The 15,266-nt window shown below is 42.8% G+C and overlaps 1 pseudogene; it reads left to right on the plus strand.

Moving 5' to 3' along the window:
* The first annotated feature begins 1,202 nt into the window (after positions 1–1,202).
* On the plus strand, positions 1,203–1,911 carry LOC131905599 (E3 ubiquitin-protein ligase MARCHF2-like; annotated as a pseudogene).
* The last annotated feature ends 13,355 nt before the right edge of the window (positions 1,912–15,266 follow it).

A 15,266-nucleotide genomic window follows, 5' to 3' on the forward strand; every position in this document is an offset into this window, starting at 1 on the left:
GCTATACCACACCCCTCCTACCAAGGTTTGAGGATTCTCACAGAAGAGGGCGTGAAAAGAATTTAAGAGGCAGAGGTAGGAGACATCTGTTACCAAAAAGTATTTGCCACACACAACAGGACCATTGCACACATGAATGCACCGAGACTGTGACTTACGCCCAAGGCCTGCCCAAGCTCAAGACTGCCGAAACCTTAGTACGGATGGGGAAGAGGTTCAAGGCGCTTCAGGCTCAACTGACAACTGGGTGGTAATTGATGGCTTCGGGGGAGAGAGAGAGTCAGCTTTACTCAGGGCTGTAGTCTCGAGAAGCTACCCATGTTCTGATGGATGGTTCTATACACATATAGTTAGCACTGAGTGGACCCAGTAGGTTAAAAAAATAAATAAAAATGAAGTCACAAGGGTCAGAAAGTGATGGTAGAGCATTAGGGGACTTGAAGCAGGCAGAAAGAGGATGGATTTGATCAAAACACATTATATGCATTATGAAATTTTCTAAGAGTAAAAAGGATAGATGTAGAAAGAAAGATGATTCTGAACATGAAAAATCAGACAGGATAAGTCATACACATATAAAACAGATATTTCTGTGAGTTAAATCTTAATTAAAAAAATGGAAAATGGAAGGGCTAGAAGTGTAGCTGATTTGTAGAGCATTAGCCTAGTATGTATAATATCTATAATATCCCCCCAAATCACAGGAAGAACAAAAAAAATGCACATTAGAAAAAAAGAAAGAAAATACTCCCAAAGGACTAGAATTTCTGAGTGAAAGAAATACTTAATTAGCAGAAAAATGTCAGCCAAGCATCAAAAGAGACATTTTCTAGTATACAATAATAAGCAATGTGTCAAGCATTCTAGTACAAAATCCAGATCCCTTACATGTAGCCACACATGTAGTACCCAGGTGTTCATAGCTTTAGACCACACAGTTCTACATAACATCTTTTTTTCCTACCAGAGAGACTCCATTTAACATTTCTTATAGAGTTCGTTGATCTGTGATTAATCTTCTCTCATCTTTTATATACAGAAAAGACTTTTCTTTTTTGCTTGGTCTTAATGTATACGAGAAAGCAGCCAAGGATGAGCCAGGGAGATCTGAGGAGCCTGCCCAGCTGCCCAGCCTGCCGCTGACCAGGATCCCGGGACCATGGGCCTCAGACCCTGAGGACTGGAGGCTCCCTGTATCCATAATGACAGGTAACTGCTGCCACCTCTCTGGCTCCCTGTGCAACTGCTCGGACAACCCTGTGTTCTCCAAGGTTGTGGAAGCCACCAGCCTTGGGTCACCCCAGTATGTGGCACAGGTAACTTCAAGGAATGGCCAGCTGTTCAACACTCATCCAGGCTTTGGACACACCGAGTGACTGTCCCTTCTACCAAGTCTGCCATGAGGGAGCGAATGGGGAGAACTTGCTGTTCATGTGGGCTGCATCAGCACGCTGGGGGCTGTGCACAGAGCTGTCTGAAGCAATGGCTGTTCTAACACCAGCTACTATGAGCTGTGCCATACTGAGTTTGCAGCGGAAAAGCAGCTAAAAGGCCCAGGACCCCACACCAAGAAGTGGACGTTGTGCGGTGACATGGTATGCTTCATGTTCATCACACTGCTAGCCGCCATATGAGGCTGGGTGTGCCTGCATGGGGCCCTAGACCACCTTGGTTCTGCACAGTCGGTTGGAGGCCATGGGGCTCATTGATATCACCATCACCCTCTGCACCATCTATGTGCTCTGGACGATGGCCTCTTTCCGATACCATTGCCAGCTGTACTCAGAATGGAGGAAGACCAATCAGAAAGTCCACCTGAAGATTCTGGCAGCAGGTGGCTTGGAGGATGTAGGTGGAGTTTTTCACCTGGACTGCCAGTCAGCTCTATCCTGCCAGCTGGCTCCCAAATAACCACACAGAGACTTATTAATTATAGATGCTTGGACGATAGCTTAAGCTTATTACTAACTAGCTCTTACAACTAACATGGCAACACCTTTTCTTAACACAGCATGTTCATCTTCTGCTTCCTCTGTGTCTGGCTGGTAACTCTGCCTTCCTTCTTCCGAGCTCTCTGTTTGTTCTCAAGTCCCACCTAACCTCCACCTGCCTAGCTATTGACCATTTAGCCTTTATTAAACCAATCCAAGTGACAAATCTTCACAGTGTACAAAAGGATTATTCCAGAGAATTTTCCCCTGTTTGTCTAATTAAAAAGGAAGGTAACAAAAACAGTTATCAAGTAAGAATTACAGTTACAATATCCAGTCCATTTGTATTTGTCAAAATTAGATAAAATATTCTATTATCTATCTTATCATTGTGAGTCTAAAGTTTTACACCTAATTTACCTCTTATAACTAAGGAAGACTTTAAGTCTAATTAGTTAGTCTTTAATTCCATCCAAGACCTCAGAAGGGTATAATATTAACTAATGACAGAAACAGCTGGCTGCCTGGACCGTCACCCCAAGATTCCTCTGCAACATTGGGGTATCTATCTTTGGCCTAGAGGTCTAGAACATCTGACAGACTTTTTTGTTGTTGTTGTTGTTTTGTTTTGTTTTGTTTTTCGAGACAGGGTTTCTCTGTGTAGCTTTGCGCCTCTCCTGGAACTCACTTGGTAGCCCAGGCTGGCCTCAAACTCACAGAGATCCGCCTGGCTCTGCCTCCCGAGTGCTGGGATTAAAGGCATGCACCACCACCACCCGGCTCTGACAGACTTTTTTGTGAAGCAGGAAATTCTGAAAGACTGTCCTACCTTGTCTTGGCAAAGTTTGGCAGTCACTTTCTTTTGCATCCTGCTGGTCCAGTTTGGATAGTATACTATCAGCAATTGAGACAAGGGCAGTTTCTTTGCCCAAACAGTAGCTTTTGCCACAAAGAAAGCAAACTACATACGGAATTTCTTTGACATCTATCATCTTCTTTGAAGTAAATTGGTGCTGCCAGGAGCAGATGTGTCTCATTGTCAAGAAAAGACTTATGTTATTAAAACATTTTAAATACCATATTCTGCAGATCTTTGAAGTGCTTGAAAATTATCTGTCTAAATATATCTGTTTAACCTTGAAGATATATCTAATATGACTACAAGTTTGATTATTACAGATGAATAACTACAAACCTCATTTCTTAATTATACATTACATTTTTAAGTGAGCTCCATAAGCACAATACCTCAAACAAGAGTAGAAACATACATACAAGTCTTTAAAGAGACAGTAAGGTAATATAAAAAATAAGCCGTGTGGCTGGGCAGTGATGGCACACGCCTTTAATCCCAGTACTCAGGAGGCAGAGCCAGGCAGATCTCTGTGAGTTTGAGGCCAGCCTAGTCTACAAAGTGAGCTCCAGGACAGGCACCAAAACTACAGAGAAACCCTGTCTTGAAAAAAATAAACAAACAAACAAAAAAAGCCACATAAAGATGGAAATCACACAGAGAGTCTGGATTATATTGTCTTTGGGATTTTTAACTGCAGAGAGATTTGATTGTAAAAGCTACTAAGTTAAACAAATATGTATATTTTAAAGGTATCTTGACTTCAAAATTTGTGTCTAAGGATACATTGCTTTGGAAAAGAGGTTCTGTTTTTGTTTCCACAGAAGATGAGAATCTGTGGATTGCTTCCAGGCTAATATGGTTTGACCAGCCAAGATTCCTTGAAAGGTTTCCAATGATACCATGGCCCAGATGATCCAACATCCAAAATCAACTTCAAGGCAACTGGCTCAGAGAATATAGCCTCACAGACTTTTCCAGTCAAGACTTGACCATAATTGTTAATTTTCTCAGGCTCCCCATAAGACTATCAGCACCCTCCATTAGCAAGAAGTAGCCTAGAAAACTACACTCACATTCCAAAAAAATGGATTATGGATGTTTGTCTTTGTTTAGGTTGTTGGTTACAAATTGTTATTAGTCATAGTCAATATCTTTCTAAAGAAAAAGAGATGATAGGATGCTATGGGATGTTCTGTATGGCAAATGTGTTGCTGATTGGTCAATAAAACACTGATTGGCCATTGGCTAGGCAGGAAGTATAAGCGGGACAAGGAGGAGAATAAAGCTGGGAAGTGGAAGGCTGAGTCAGAGAGACACTGCCAGCCGCCATGATGAGAAACAGCATGTGAAGATGCCAGTAAGCCACGAGCCATGTGGCAAGGTATAGATTAATGGAAATGGATTAATTTAAGCTGTAAGAACAGTTAGCAAGAAGCCTGCCACGGCCATACAGTTTGTAACCAATATAAGTCTCTGTGTTTACTTGGTTGGGTCTGAGAGGCTGTGGGACTGGCGGGTGAGAGAGATTTGTCCTGACTGTGGGCCAGGCAGGAAAACTCTAGCTACAATAGGATATAGATATATAGGATAAAAGGGTAGATTGTTGAACCTACTTTTAAAGAGTAACAACTTGTTTGAAATGTTTTACATTGCTATGGATTTTAGTTTATTGATACAAATTTAAAGTTAATTTTGTTATACTGTATATATATTTCTACTCTCACTTAAGGTATTATGTTTATGTAACTCATTTAAATTGTAATGGATAATTAAAAATACAGATTAATAATTAGTCTTCTATGATAGTCAAACTTATAGTCATGTTAGTTAAGTTTTGTAGATATACATAGATACATTTCAATTAGGTAGGTAATCTTCAAACACTTCAGACCTACAGAATATGGCATTTAAAATGTTTTAAAAACTTAGACTTTCTGGACAGTGAGACACGTCTGCTCCTGGCAGCACTGATTTACTTCAAAGAGAAAGATGGGTGTCAAAGACACTGCATATGGAGTTTTCTTCTTCTTGACAAATATAGTCATTTGAGCAAGAAACTGTTCTTGCTTGAACTGCTTGACAAAATGTTGTTTCTACACTGGACGTGCAGGACCCATAGAAAGGTGACCACTGAACTTTGCAAGGTGAGGTGGTCCTTCAGGTTCTTGCTTCACAGAGGCGACTGCCAAACATTCTACAGGACAGAGAGAAGCAACTGAGAGACTCTAGGCCTATAGGCTGAAGGTGGATGCCCCACATTACAGAGGAACTTCGGGTAATTGTCCAGGCAGGCAGCTATCTCTGTCATTCTAGATGTTTGGAAGTTGCTTACAATGCACTTCCTGTTTACTTAGGTAATATTGTATCCTTCTGAGGTCTTTGATGTAGTTGAAGACTAGATAGTTATAATTATGTTTCCTTGGTTATGATGAGATAAGGTAGATATGAAACTTTAGATTCACAAATATAAGATAGAATATTTTCTTTAATTTTACTAAATACAAATAAAATAGAAATTGTAACTGTAATTCTTGCTTGATATATGTAATTTTACTAAGTTAAAGTTAAAACTTTCCTTTTTTTAGACAGAAAAAGGGAAGTGATGTGAAAATATGTTGCTCTGATTCGTTGATAAATAAAGCTGTTTGGCCTATGGCAAGGCAGCCTAGAGGCAGGTGGAAAATCCAAACAGATAGATAGGAAGAGAAAGGAGAGGCAAAGCAGATTCCAGCCCACCATCCAGGGAGCAGCATGTAATGGCACACAGGTAAAGCCACAGAAAATGTGGCAACATATAGATTAACAGGAATGGGCTGAGTTTCAGTGGAAGAGCTAGTCAGTAGTAAGCCTGAACTAATGGCTGAGCAGTTTTAATTAATATAAGCCTCTGAGTGTTTACTTGGATCTGAGCAGCTACAGACTAGGTGGGACACAGGAAAACTTCAGCTACACATACAGATTCATATTCCAAGACAGAAGAAGAGTTGCCCACAGAGATAACAAGCTTTTCCCCTTACAGCCCATCCTGGTCAATGCTGCATTCTGAAACTTAGTGTGTCCTTGGTTGACACTAGCTTTCAACCCTGTCTCTTTAACTTGGTGACATCCTTGGCCTCTATTCAGCTTCATACTTTCTATCCTGCAAAGTGAGAGCTTTTTCCAGACACTGAGCTTGCTTTATTTCTCTACTCTCCAGTAGGAAAAATAAGAATAAATATATACATCCTGGTCATAAATAAAATTAATCAGTAAATAATAAAAATCATGTATTTAAAATATTTTTTAAAAATACTATAAGCTGGGCATGATAGCACATACTTCTAATCCAGAAGGCTGAGGCAAGAGGTTGTTGGGATTTTGTTGTCAGCCTGGGCAATATAACAGTTCCAAGCTTGAACTGCACAATATAACAAGTTACTGTGTCAAATAAATAAGTGGATAAATAATAAATAGAATGCCACACCTTCTAATAGTGCCACTCTCTGGTGGCCGAGCATTTAAATCTATGAGCTGATGAGCCATTCTTATTCAAACTACAACCAGGTGCACATATAAATTCACTGCAATTGTAATAGAATGTACAAGACCGTGCAAGCTCCAGCTGGACAGAATCCTAGAATAGAGTGTGAAAGGCAGACACCTGGTAGGTTGACCACACACCAGGGCAGGCATTGCTCCCTAGACTAGCTGTGTGGTGCAAACTGGACTCACGAGGAAAGGAGAAGGAGGAGAGGGAGGAAGATTCTCCAGCTTGGGTGGGAAAGAATGGGAAGGTTGAGAGGGTGGTGAGGGGAGGAGTTGAAAGTGGTGGATATGTTTGAAATAAACAGCATGAAATTCTAAAATAATTAATTAAAATATTATTTTAAAAGAAAATGCTACTTTAAGCAAAGAAAAGCTGAGGGGGAAAGTTACCAAAAGACCTTAGAGCTAATGAATGTTAGAGGAAAATTTTCAAACAAGAAACATAATAACAGATGGACCAGTGATGCACACAGGGAAATGAAAACTGTCAAAAGCAGCAAATCAAAACATGTGAAAGAGCAAAAAATAAAAAAAAATAACATAACTGTAAAGAAAATAAGTACACAGTAGTAGAAATTATTTTTGTGCCTAGGCTAGACTCAAAATCAATACGTAATCAAGTATGACCTTGAACTTTTGATTTTCCTGTGTCTACATGTGGAGTGCCAGCATCACAGCCAAGAACTACAGTCTTAGTTTGAATGAAAATGGCCCCCATAGGCTAGTGTTTGAATACCTGATTCCCGATTGATGGAACTGTTTGAGAAGGATTAGGAGGTATGGTCTTGTTGGAGGAGGTATCCCATCTGGGTTGGACTGTGAGGTTTCAGAGGAATCACGCCATTTTAAACCTTTCTCCTCTGCGTCCTGCTTGTGGTTTGAGATGCAAGCCCTCAGCTGTTCCTGCCTTCACTCCACCATTATGGACTCGAACCCTCTGAAAATCCAAGCCCAATTAAACATTTTCTTCTATAAGTTGTCTTGGTCATGGTATTTTATCATGGTAACAGAAAAATGACTAATACAACCACCATGCTGGGTTTAGTAGTAGAGATATATTAAAGAGCATTTTCCTTGATTATTCTCTAAGTGTATGGAGTGATCTCTCACTGGGAAGGCAGATTATTTCCATAACATGGACCCCAGGTTTCTGGTACCTGCTCTACCCACTCACTCAGCTCTTCTCCCCAGCCTGGGTAAGTGTCTTTCTCTTGGAGCTCAATTTCTCTCTCTCCTCTCTCATTTGATGAAGATCTTAACTGGTTAAACAGGCAGTCTCTCTGTGCCCTTTTGGGTGCCTCATGACATGAACAGGGACATTGTCCACTGTCATCTTGGGCATTTCTCTAACAAGTTTCAGCACCTGGGGACAACCTCATGATTGAGACTCTGTCCTATTCACTTACCCCTTTCTGTAGCGTTCTCCTGTGTCTCCATTTCTATCACTGTCTACGCTCATGGTCTGTAAACACTGCTTCCTCACACCCAGACACAATATTAGAATCTTCATCCCCCCTATTCACAGCCTCTAACACTTGGACTTGGAAGGAAAAATCCTCCCCATGTGTCTCCTACTTCTTCTTTGCTCTTGTCCTGGGAGTCACCTTCTGTCACCCTTTCTTCAGGACCAACCCCCCCATTAGATTGATCATGGGCACTTCTGACTCAAAGCTAGACTCCACCTCCTCTCACTCCACTTCTCTAGTCTCTTTCCTCCCTTGGACTTTGAGATGCTTGCTATTGACCCTCACTCAATGCCCTTGGGCAAAGTGGCCCAGGACAAAATGATTTCTAGTCTCCTAGCTGGGATCCAAAAGGTCTCCCATAAAAAGGTAAATTTCAACAAACAGGGGTGTCACCCAGAGGACAAGTGAAACTCTTGCTTCCTTCGCGACTTCCACCAAACCAGACACTAATTCTCAAGAGGACCTGCTTGTCTTCAGCTCTCTCTTCCTTTCCCAATCCACTCCTGATATTAGGAAAAAACTTTCTAGGTGATGGCCCGCAAACTCCTCAGAGAGATCTGTTGAATGTAGCGTTTAAGATCTTAATGGGCAGGAGGAGCAGGAAAGGAAAGAAAGGGCTTCCTGTGAGAGACAGAAAGATCAGTTTCTGGGAGTAGCCCTGAGGCCACCTCCAAAGAAGACAGGGCACCAACAGATTCTACCTGGAACTTGCTTCAAGTGTAGAAACACTGGTCCCTGGGCAGAGAACAGCATTTCACCTTATTTGCTGCCAAGACCTGGCCCAAACTGTGGACAGGCAGGACACTGGGGGGGGTCAACTACCTCTCTGCCTCAAATCCCCCAAGTGCCTCTTCCACAAGAAAACATCTTGGATCTTCTGGGCCTGGTAGCTAATGACTGATGCTGCCCTGAGACCTAAGCCTTCAACCAAATCATCAAGATTACCACGGAGGATCCCAGGGTCCAGATAATATGTAAGTTGTTGTCATTTTTAATTGATATAGAGACTGCTTGGTCCATATTTCCCACTCACTTCAGTAAAACTTATCCTTCCCTGATCTCCATGTCTCCATGATGGGTGCTGATGGCCAGCCTCACTAACCCAGGATTACAGGGTCCTCACCTCTGTTCCCTCTGAGGCCAGCTGATCACTCTGAGGAGGATCACCTTCCTCGTTAATGCCTAGTTGCCCAACCTCATTACTGGGCAAGGAAACATGGGCTAAATTATGTGTTCACTTTCCTTTTCGTCCAACTCCTTCCAAAATTTCCCTTCTTCTTCTAGCTTCTGAAGACCAATCCCCTCTGTTTCAGCTTTTTAAAACACAAATTGAGTATATTTTCCTATTTTGTATCAAGTAACTAAATTATGCTGATCCCATGGAAGAAACCACAGAGTTGCTTTGACTGGTCAAAGTTGCTGGAGAAAAGCCATGGGGTTGCTGTTTAAAACATGTTTTTCTAAACAATAATTACTTGCACACATGCACACAGTTGGATCCAAGTTACATACACATACATACAGTTAAAGCTAGCTTACATTCATACATATAGTTAAATCTAAGTCACAAACGTGTCCAATACATACACACATATATGAATATCTCCATTTTTAACATAAACATTTTTAACATGAGTTTGCAGAATCGTCAGCTAATTTTAAAATGAAAACCAACCAGAATTAACTTTTAAATTCAGTATTTGCAGGTATAAGAAACCTCAGCAAACACAGTTCACATCCCCTGACCTTCTACAACCTTCCATAAGACCCCTTCTGACCTTCTATAACCTCCCATGTACCCTCAGACATTTACTTCAGACAAATTTCTCTCTGCCTTTTTTTTTTTTTTTTTTTTTTTTGGTTTTTCGAGACAGGGTTTCTCTGTGTAGCTTTGCTCCTTTCCTGGAACTCACTTGGTAGCCCAGGCTGGCCTCGAACTCACAGAGATCCGCCTGGCTCTGCCTCCCGAGTGCTGGGATTAAAGGCGTGCGCCACCACCGCCCGGCCTCTCTCTGCCTTTTTTAAACATAGAAACTCTCACTGAAATCTTTCTTGTGATTTCTCGCAGTAGTTTAGAATATATTGTAAAGCTACAGTATTTTAAACAAGAACAGAAGCACATGCATATACCCTAGCAAGAGTAACTCTCAATGTGCGTCATTCAACATTGTACCAACAAGAAGCATCTGAAACTAGCAGCAGTTTTTTTTTAATCAATATAACCAACCCTTTTAAATGATGACAAATATTTATAATCTACTGAATCTGAATGATCAAAGCATGATAACACAGCCACTGTAGCTTAAGAACCATAGGCAATGATGCTCCACTCCACCCTGGGAGCCAATCTTCCCTCAGGTTTAACAGGCAGTCCCCAGGGCAGGTCGTGGGAGCCCCACCCCTTAGTGTGGGACAGAAGCGGACAACACACAGCATGGGGGCAAAATATTGTTATTAAACCCAGATTCTCAATTGCAGGAGAGCAGCAGACTGAAAGTGACTCCAGGGCCGAGCGGGGCCCCCAGGCCTGTAGGCCACTCCTCAGATGTGACCCTGAAGGGGCAGTTCTCCCCCAGACCCCTGGCCCGGCTCAGACATGCTCTGAGCTCCTCAAGGCCTCTGAGCTGTACCTTCAAGTCTCTACCATAAGGCTCCCCGCGCAGGGGCCTGACTTCGAACCTGTTGTGTCCAGCCCTGCAGTGCTTAAGGCCAGCCCCAGAGCCCAGCCGCTTCGTCTGGCTGGCCCTCACCCGACGTGTGGCATCACATCAGTGCGCTCCCCGACCTGCTGCTGTGTGTTCCCTCACAGAGCAAGAAAGCAATGGGGGGCACTCTTAGTCTGTCCTAGACCAACCAGAGGGACCCTCCGTCCCATTCCTCGGGCCATCCGGCCCCAAAGGTTGTCCATGCACAGCTGCTATCTGGAATCATAACGCACATACAAGCCCAGGCATAAAACACTCAAACGTGTGGCCACATTTCTCATGCAGTCACACATTCATACAGGTAGGACATTCCAACAGAAAGGCAAACAAAACTTTTTACAACATACAAGACGACAAAACAGCTCTCCTGGAGCCTGGAGACCAAACCAAAACCAAAAGACGCCAGCCTCATGCCGGTCCCATGGGAGTGACCCATGTCGTCTCTACAAATCAAATTCACATACCTGGAGGTACTTACAAAAGGATATCCAAACGCAGAGTGAGAGCAGAGAGCCCTGAGCCCAGGCAGGGTAGGGTTTTTATCATAGCAGAGGTTGGGGTGAGAGGATTTCGAGGGTTCAGGACCCTGATTGACTGGCATTTGTCTAGGGGTATCTGTAAAACACAACAGGTGTGTGCTAGACTCAGGGACATCTGGCCACCTTATCTAAAGGTTGGAATGTTTGGGATGTTAGGTACTTCCCCATCCCTGGGTAGATCCTGGGTGGGGTCAGCTTAAGGCTTTTCCTGGATCTGGGTGTTGCCTGCCAGTAAGCCTGTCACAGAAGCTGTGTCTGTGCCCCTGAGCCTGTCATGGCGGCTGTGTGGTCAAACTGTTTTTGGGCCCCTCTATAGTCGGTAGCCAGGCAGGAAGTGTAGTGGGGCGACCAAACCAGGAGGATGCTGGGAGGAAGAAAGGCAGAGTCTGGAGTCACCAGTAGATGCAGAAAGAAGCAAGATGGACAGGTCGTACTGAGAAAAGAGCATTTGTAATTAATATTAAGCCTCTATGTAGGTATTTGGGAGTAACTCCAGCACAGGAAACTTCACCTACGCTCTCTAAAGTGTATGGTATTTTCTGCATACCTGGGAATCTGGCAGAAGAGTAGTTTTTGTTTAAATGAAGAGTACGTCTTATTCTCAGTGTTTGAAAGAAATGAGTAAAATGTAGTTCTGTTAAGGTCCAGAGTAGACGTCATTGGGCAAAGACATTATGAAGAAAAAAGTGTTTCAAATGTCACTTGAATCTGCTTATTAGACAGTAGTTCACTTATGGAACAGAAAGTGGACTTGGCTTTTTATTCTTAGCAGATTTTATTTTACTCAAGCTATGACCTTTACATGAAACAGAATTTCTTTTATTACTTAAATCATTTATGTATATCCGGTAAATTATGAGCAAAGTTTTCTTAGATTACATACAGAAAACATTTTGAAATGCACATTTTGTACACTCTGAGACTTTTGTGCTTTTGTTTTGGTTTTATTTGTAAACATATTTGATGTAAACAATTTACTACTGCTAATTTAAAATATTCTATAATTATCCATTGCCTTTTATGTCATATTGGGACAGACTTAGCTATGTTTTTAGTCATCTGAAATATACTTTAAGGTTTAGTTTTAGGTGATCCAAAGGAAAAATATGTTTTACCCTTGAATATATATTATTCTCAGCCTGTATAAAAGTTTCTCTTTGATGTAAATACTACCTAAAAAACAGAACTTTAAGATTTTTTCTACTGGCCACTTGTCCAAGTTATTTTGATTCATGGTCTTTAGGGATTGCCATTTTCTCTTCTAGATGTATTTTAAAAAATAATTTTAGTACTAAGACATACTACTGGATTCTTCTTCTTCTTCTTCTTCTTCTCCTCCTCCTCCTCCTTCTCCTCCTTCTCCTCCTCCTCCTTCTCCTCCTCTTCTCTTCCTCCTCCTCCTCTTCCTCCTCCTCCTTCTTCTCTTCCCCTTCCTCCTCCTCCTCTTCCTCCTCCTCTTCCTCCTCCTTCTTCTCCAAGTATATTCCTTTTCTGACAGTACAACTTCAAGAAGTTAATAACTATTGTTCAGTTGGAGCCTCTGGCTCACCCCTGCATGGTCCTGGAAGCCTGCTCCTCCACCCACTCAGAGAGTCTCCAAACAAAGGAAAGGCACCAAAAAGCCCAGTTCCACATTCTTGGTGGCTATTGCAACTTCCTCCCCTGAAGTGCAAAGCTGCTCAAGTCCCCACCTAATCACTCAGCTTTTGACCACACTTGGGCACAAACTCAGCTTGTGGTGGACACATCATCACCCCTCACCTACAACCTGTGAAATCGCCCTACTTTAGTTCAGGGGTGTGGCCTTGTTCTCTGGGACCAGAGATCCCACACTAGAGTTCCTTTGCTCAATATACCTGTTGTTATACTTTTTCAATTCATCTTGATCTAGCTTATTGCATCGGTGGAAAAACTTATTATTGAGGGCAGAAAACCTATTAAAGATCTAAGAACTTTAGATTGGTTTCAGAAAGGTAATAGATTGAATACTTGTAATTTTGTCTGGAAGTCAATGTTGTACATTTAGTAAAGTTTTTCTTTTGTAATTTATATTTATATTTTAAATAAAATATTTTGGAGTTTTTAATTTTTTGTTTTTGTTTTTGTTTTTTGAGACAGGTTTCTCTGTGTAGCTTTGCGCCTTTCCTGGAACTCGCTTTGGAGACCAGGCTGGCCTCGAACTCACAGAGATCCGCCTGCCTATGCCTCCCGAGTGCTGGGATTAAAGGAGTGAGCCACCACTGCCCGGCTTTTAATTTTAATGAAAGGGAAGTGCATCCACTTTCATATTCCATAGTGGTAATTATCATGTCATAAATCAAAATTGTGAATTATTTATTAGGGTCCTGACAGACAGTTATTTCCATGTGGCACCTGATTCCCTACCCTATTTCCTTCCTCAACTTACCCTATACACCAAGGAGGAACTTTAAACTCTCTTCCAAGTCACACACAGAAAGCAGAAGGCTGTGGTGCTCATGGCCATGATTGGAATAAGTTTGTAGCTTCAGTAGCTGATACTAGCCTGGTCAGGGGTTTTGAGGGCGGGCCAAGGTTTATATCCGTTCTAGCAGACATCCATTCAGCTGGCAGACACCATGCAGGAATCAACCTTGGCCCTACAACTGCACGGAAACGCAGCTCACCTCCCTAGCCTCAGTTGTCCTACAGAGCTGGAGAGCCCTCTTCTTGCTGGGCAGGAGAGAAGACAAGAGGGCACCTGTCTTCTCCTCAATGACCAAGGTTGCTGCTCTGCAAATCAGTCTGGCCAAGTGGAAGAGAAGATCAAAATCTTAAATGAACTGACTTACAAACTACAGTCCCCAGGGGACCAGCTCCAATGAGGGGCTCCCTGGGGCTCCTGGCTCCTCCATCCCTTTGTCCCATTAATATCCATACGTTTTATGTTTGCTCCGTATTTCTTCAGGTTCTCTCAGGACAGAATTGGTAGAATAACAAGTAGATCGAAAATACAAATAGTTATATTTTAGTACTTTCAAAGGGATTTTTCAGATATGTAAAATCTAGAGATCAGTGTTATATATTAGTGCTCTGGGGGAGATTTTAGGCAATTGAGAAAGTTATATGACCAGTACAGCCACACTGATTCATGAGCTGTATATAGTAGGCCTGCCCTGATCTCAGGGAAGCATGCAGGTGTCAGGTGGCTAACACATCAGTAATGGGCACAGGTGATAGACACAACAGAAACTGAGCTCTGTGCCTGCCAGGAGCTTGCCTAGATGGCTTGGCTATGCGGACTGTGAGCAGACTTCCGCTGAGTTCTCCCCTTCCAAAGGCCTGCACTGCAGAGCCAGGGCCCAGGAGCACGGTACATGGGAGAAAGCCAACCTGTGGGCAGAAACAGTTCAGATTGCTCCTTGTCTTGGTGCCACAGCCACTGCTGGGCTGGTGGATGTGGCAGGAACATGTGGAAGCTGCTTGTTGTAGCCTGGCTCTTGAAGACAACCCTGAGTGAGGCACAGCCAGAAGGAAAATTTTTGACAAGTTTACCAGCTGCCTGGCTTGTGAGCAACGCGACTCAACCTAGTCACTTTTCAGTAAAAGCAAACAAAACACAGAAAACTATCACTTGTCTCTCACTGAGATTCACCAGGGCCTGGAAAAATTGTACCGAGCTCTTGCTGTCTCATCCAGAAGAAACTTGGGACAAATGGCTAACTGTGGTACCTATTAGCATACCCAAGCACATGGTGGCTCCAGGCTCTGTCAGCATAGCAAACACCTGTTACAGAGTCCATGCTGGAATCCTGGTCCCTACCCTAAACTTCTCCAGCTCATGGGCTTCCCTTCCCCCCAGCTTCTCATTCCTATATAACCCTGCCATTTCAGCCATACACTTTCTTTTGGTCCCCTCTCTGTTGTCCCCCACCCCCACCCCCAGCTGCCAACCCCACTCATGGCTCAGTTCCCTTTGTTGTCCATATCCAGTGAACTATTTTCTCTCCCTGCTCTGGACTCTTTCAGCTGCCTCTGGCTGTACTCTTCCTCATATGGACAATAAAAATCTTTGCCACAACCATACCTTGGAGCTCTAATGTCCTCACTTTACGCTTGCAGGCCACAGGGCTTCTTGCAGCGGAGCCCAGGACAGGAAAGGGACTTAAGAAACAAAAGACTTTTTAAAATGCTGATGGGATTGTTAAGAGACACAAGTCTACCAAAGAAGCCATTTTCAAGATGTGGCTCCACTGCTGTCCTTGAGGAAGTTGGCCATACTAAAG

This window comes from Peromyscus eremicus, chromosome 3, assembly GCF_949786415.1.
Source record: "Peromyscus eremicus chromosome 3, PerEre_H2_v1, whole genome shotgun sequence".
Taxonomy (NCBI): domain Eukaryota; kingdom Metazoa; phylum Chordata; class Mammalia; order Rodentia; family Cricetidae; genus Peromyscus; species Peromyscus eremicus.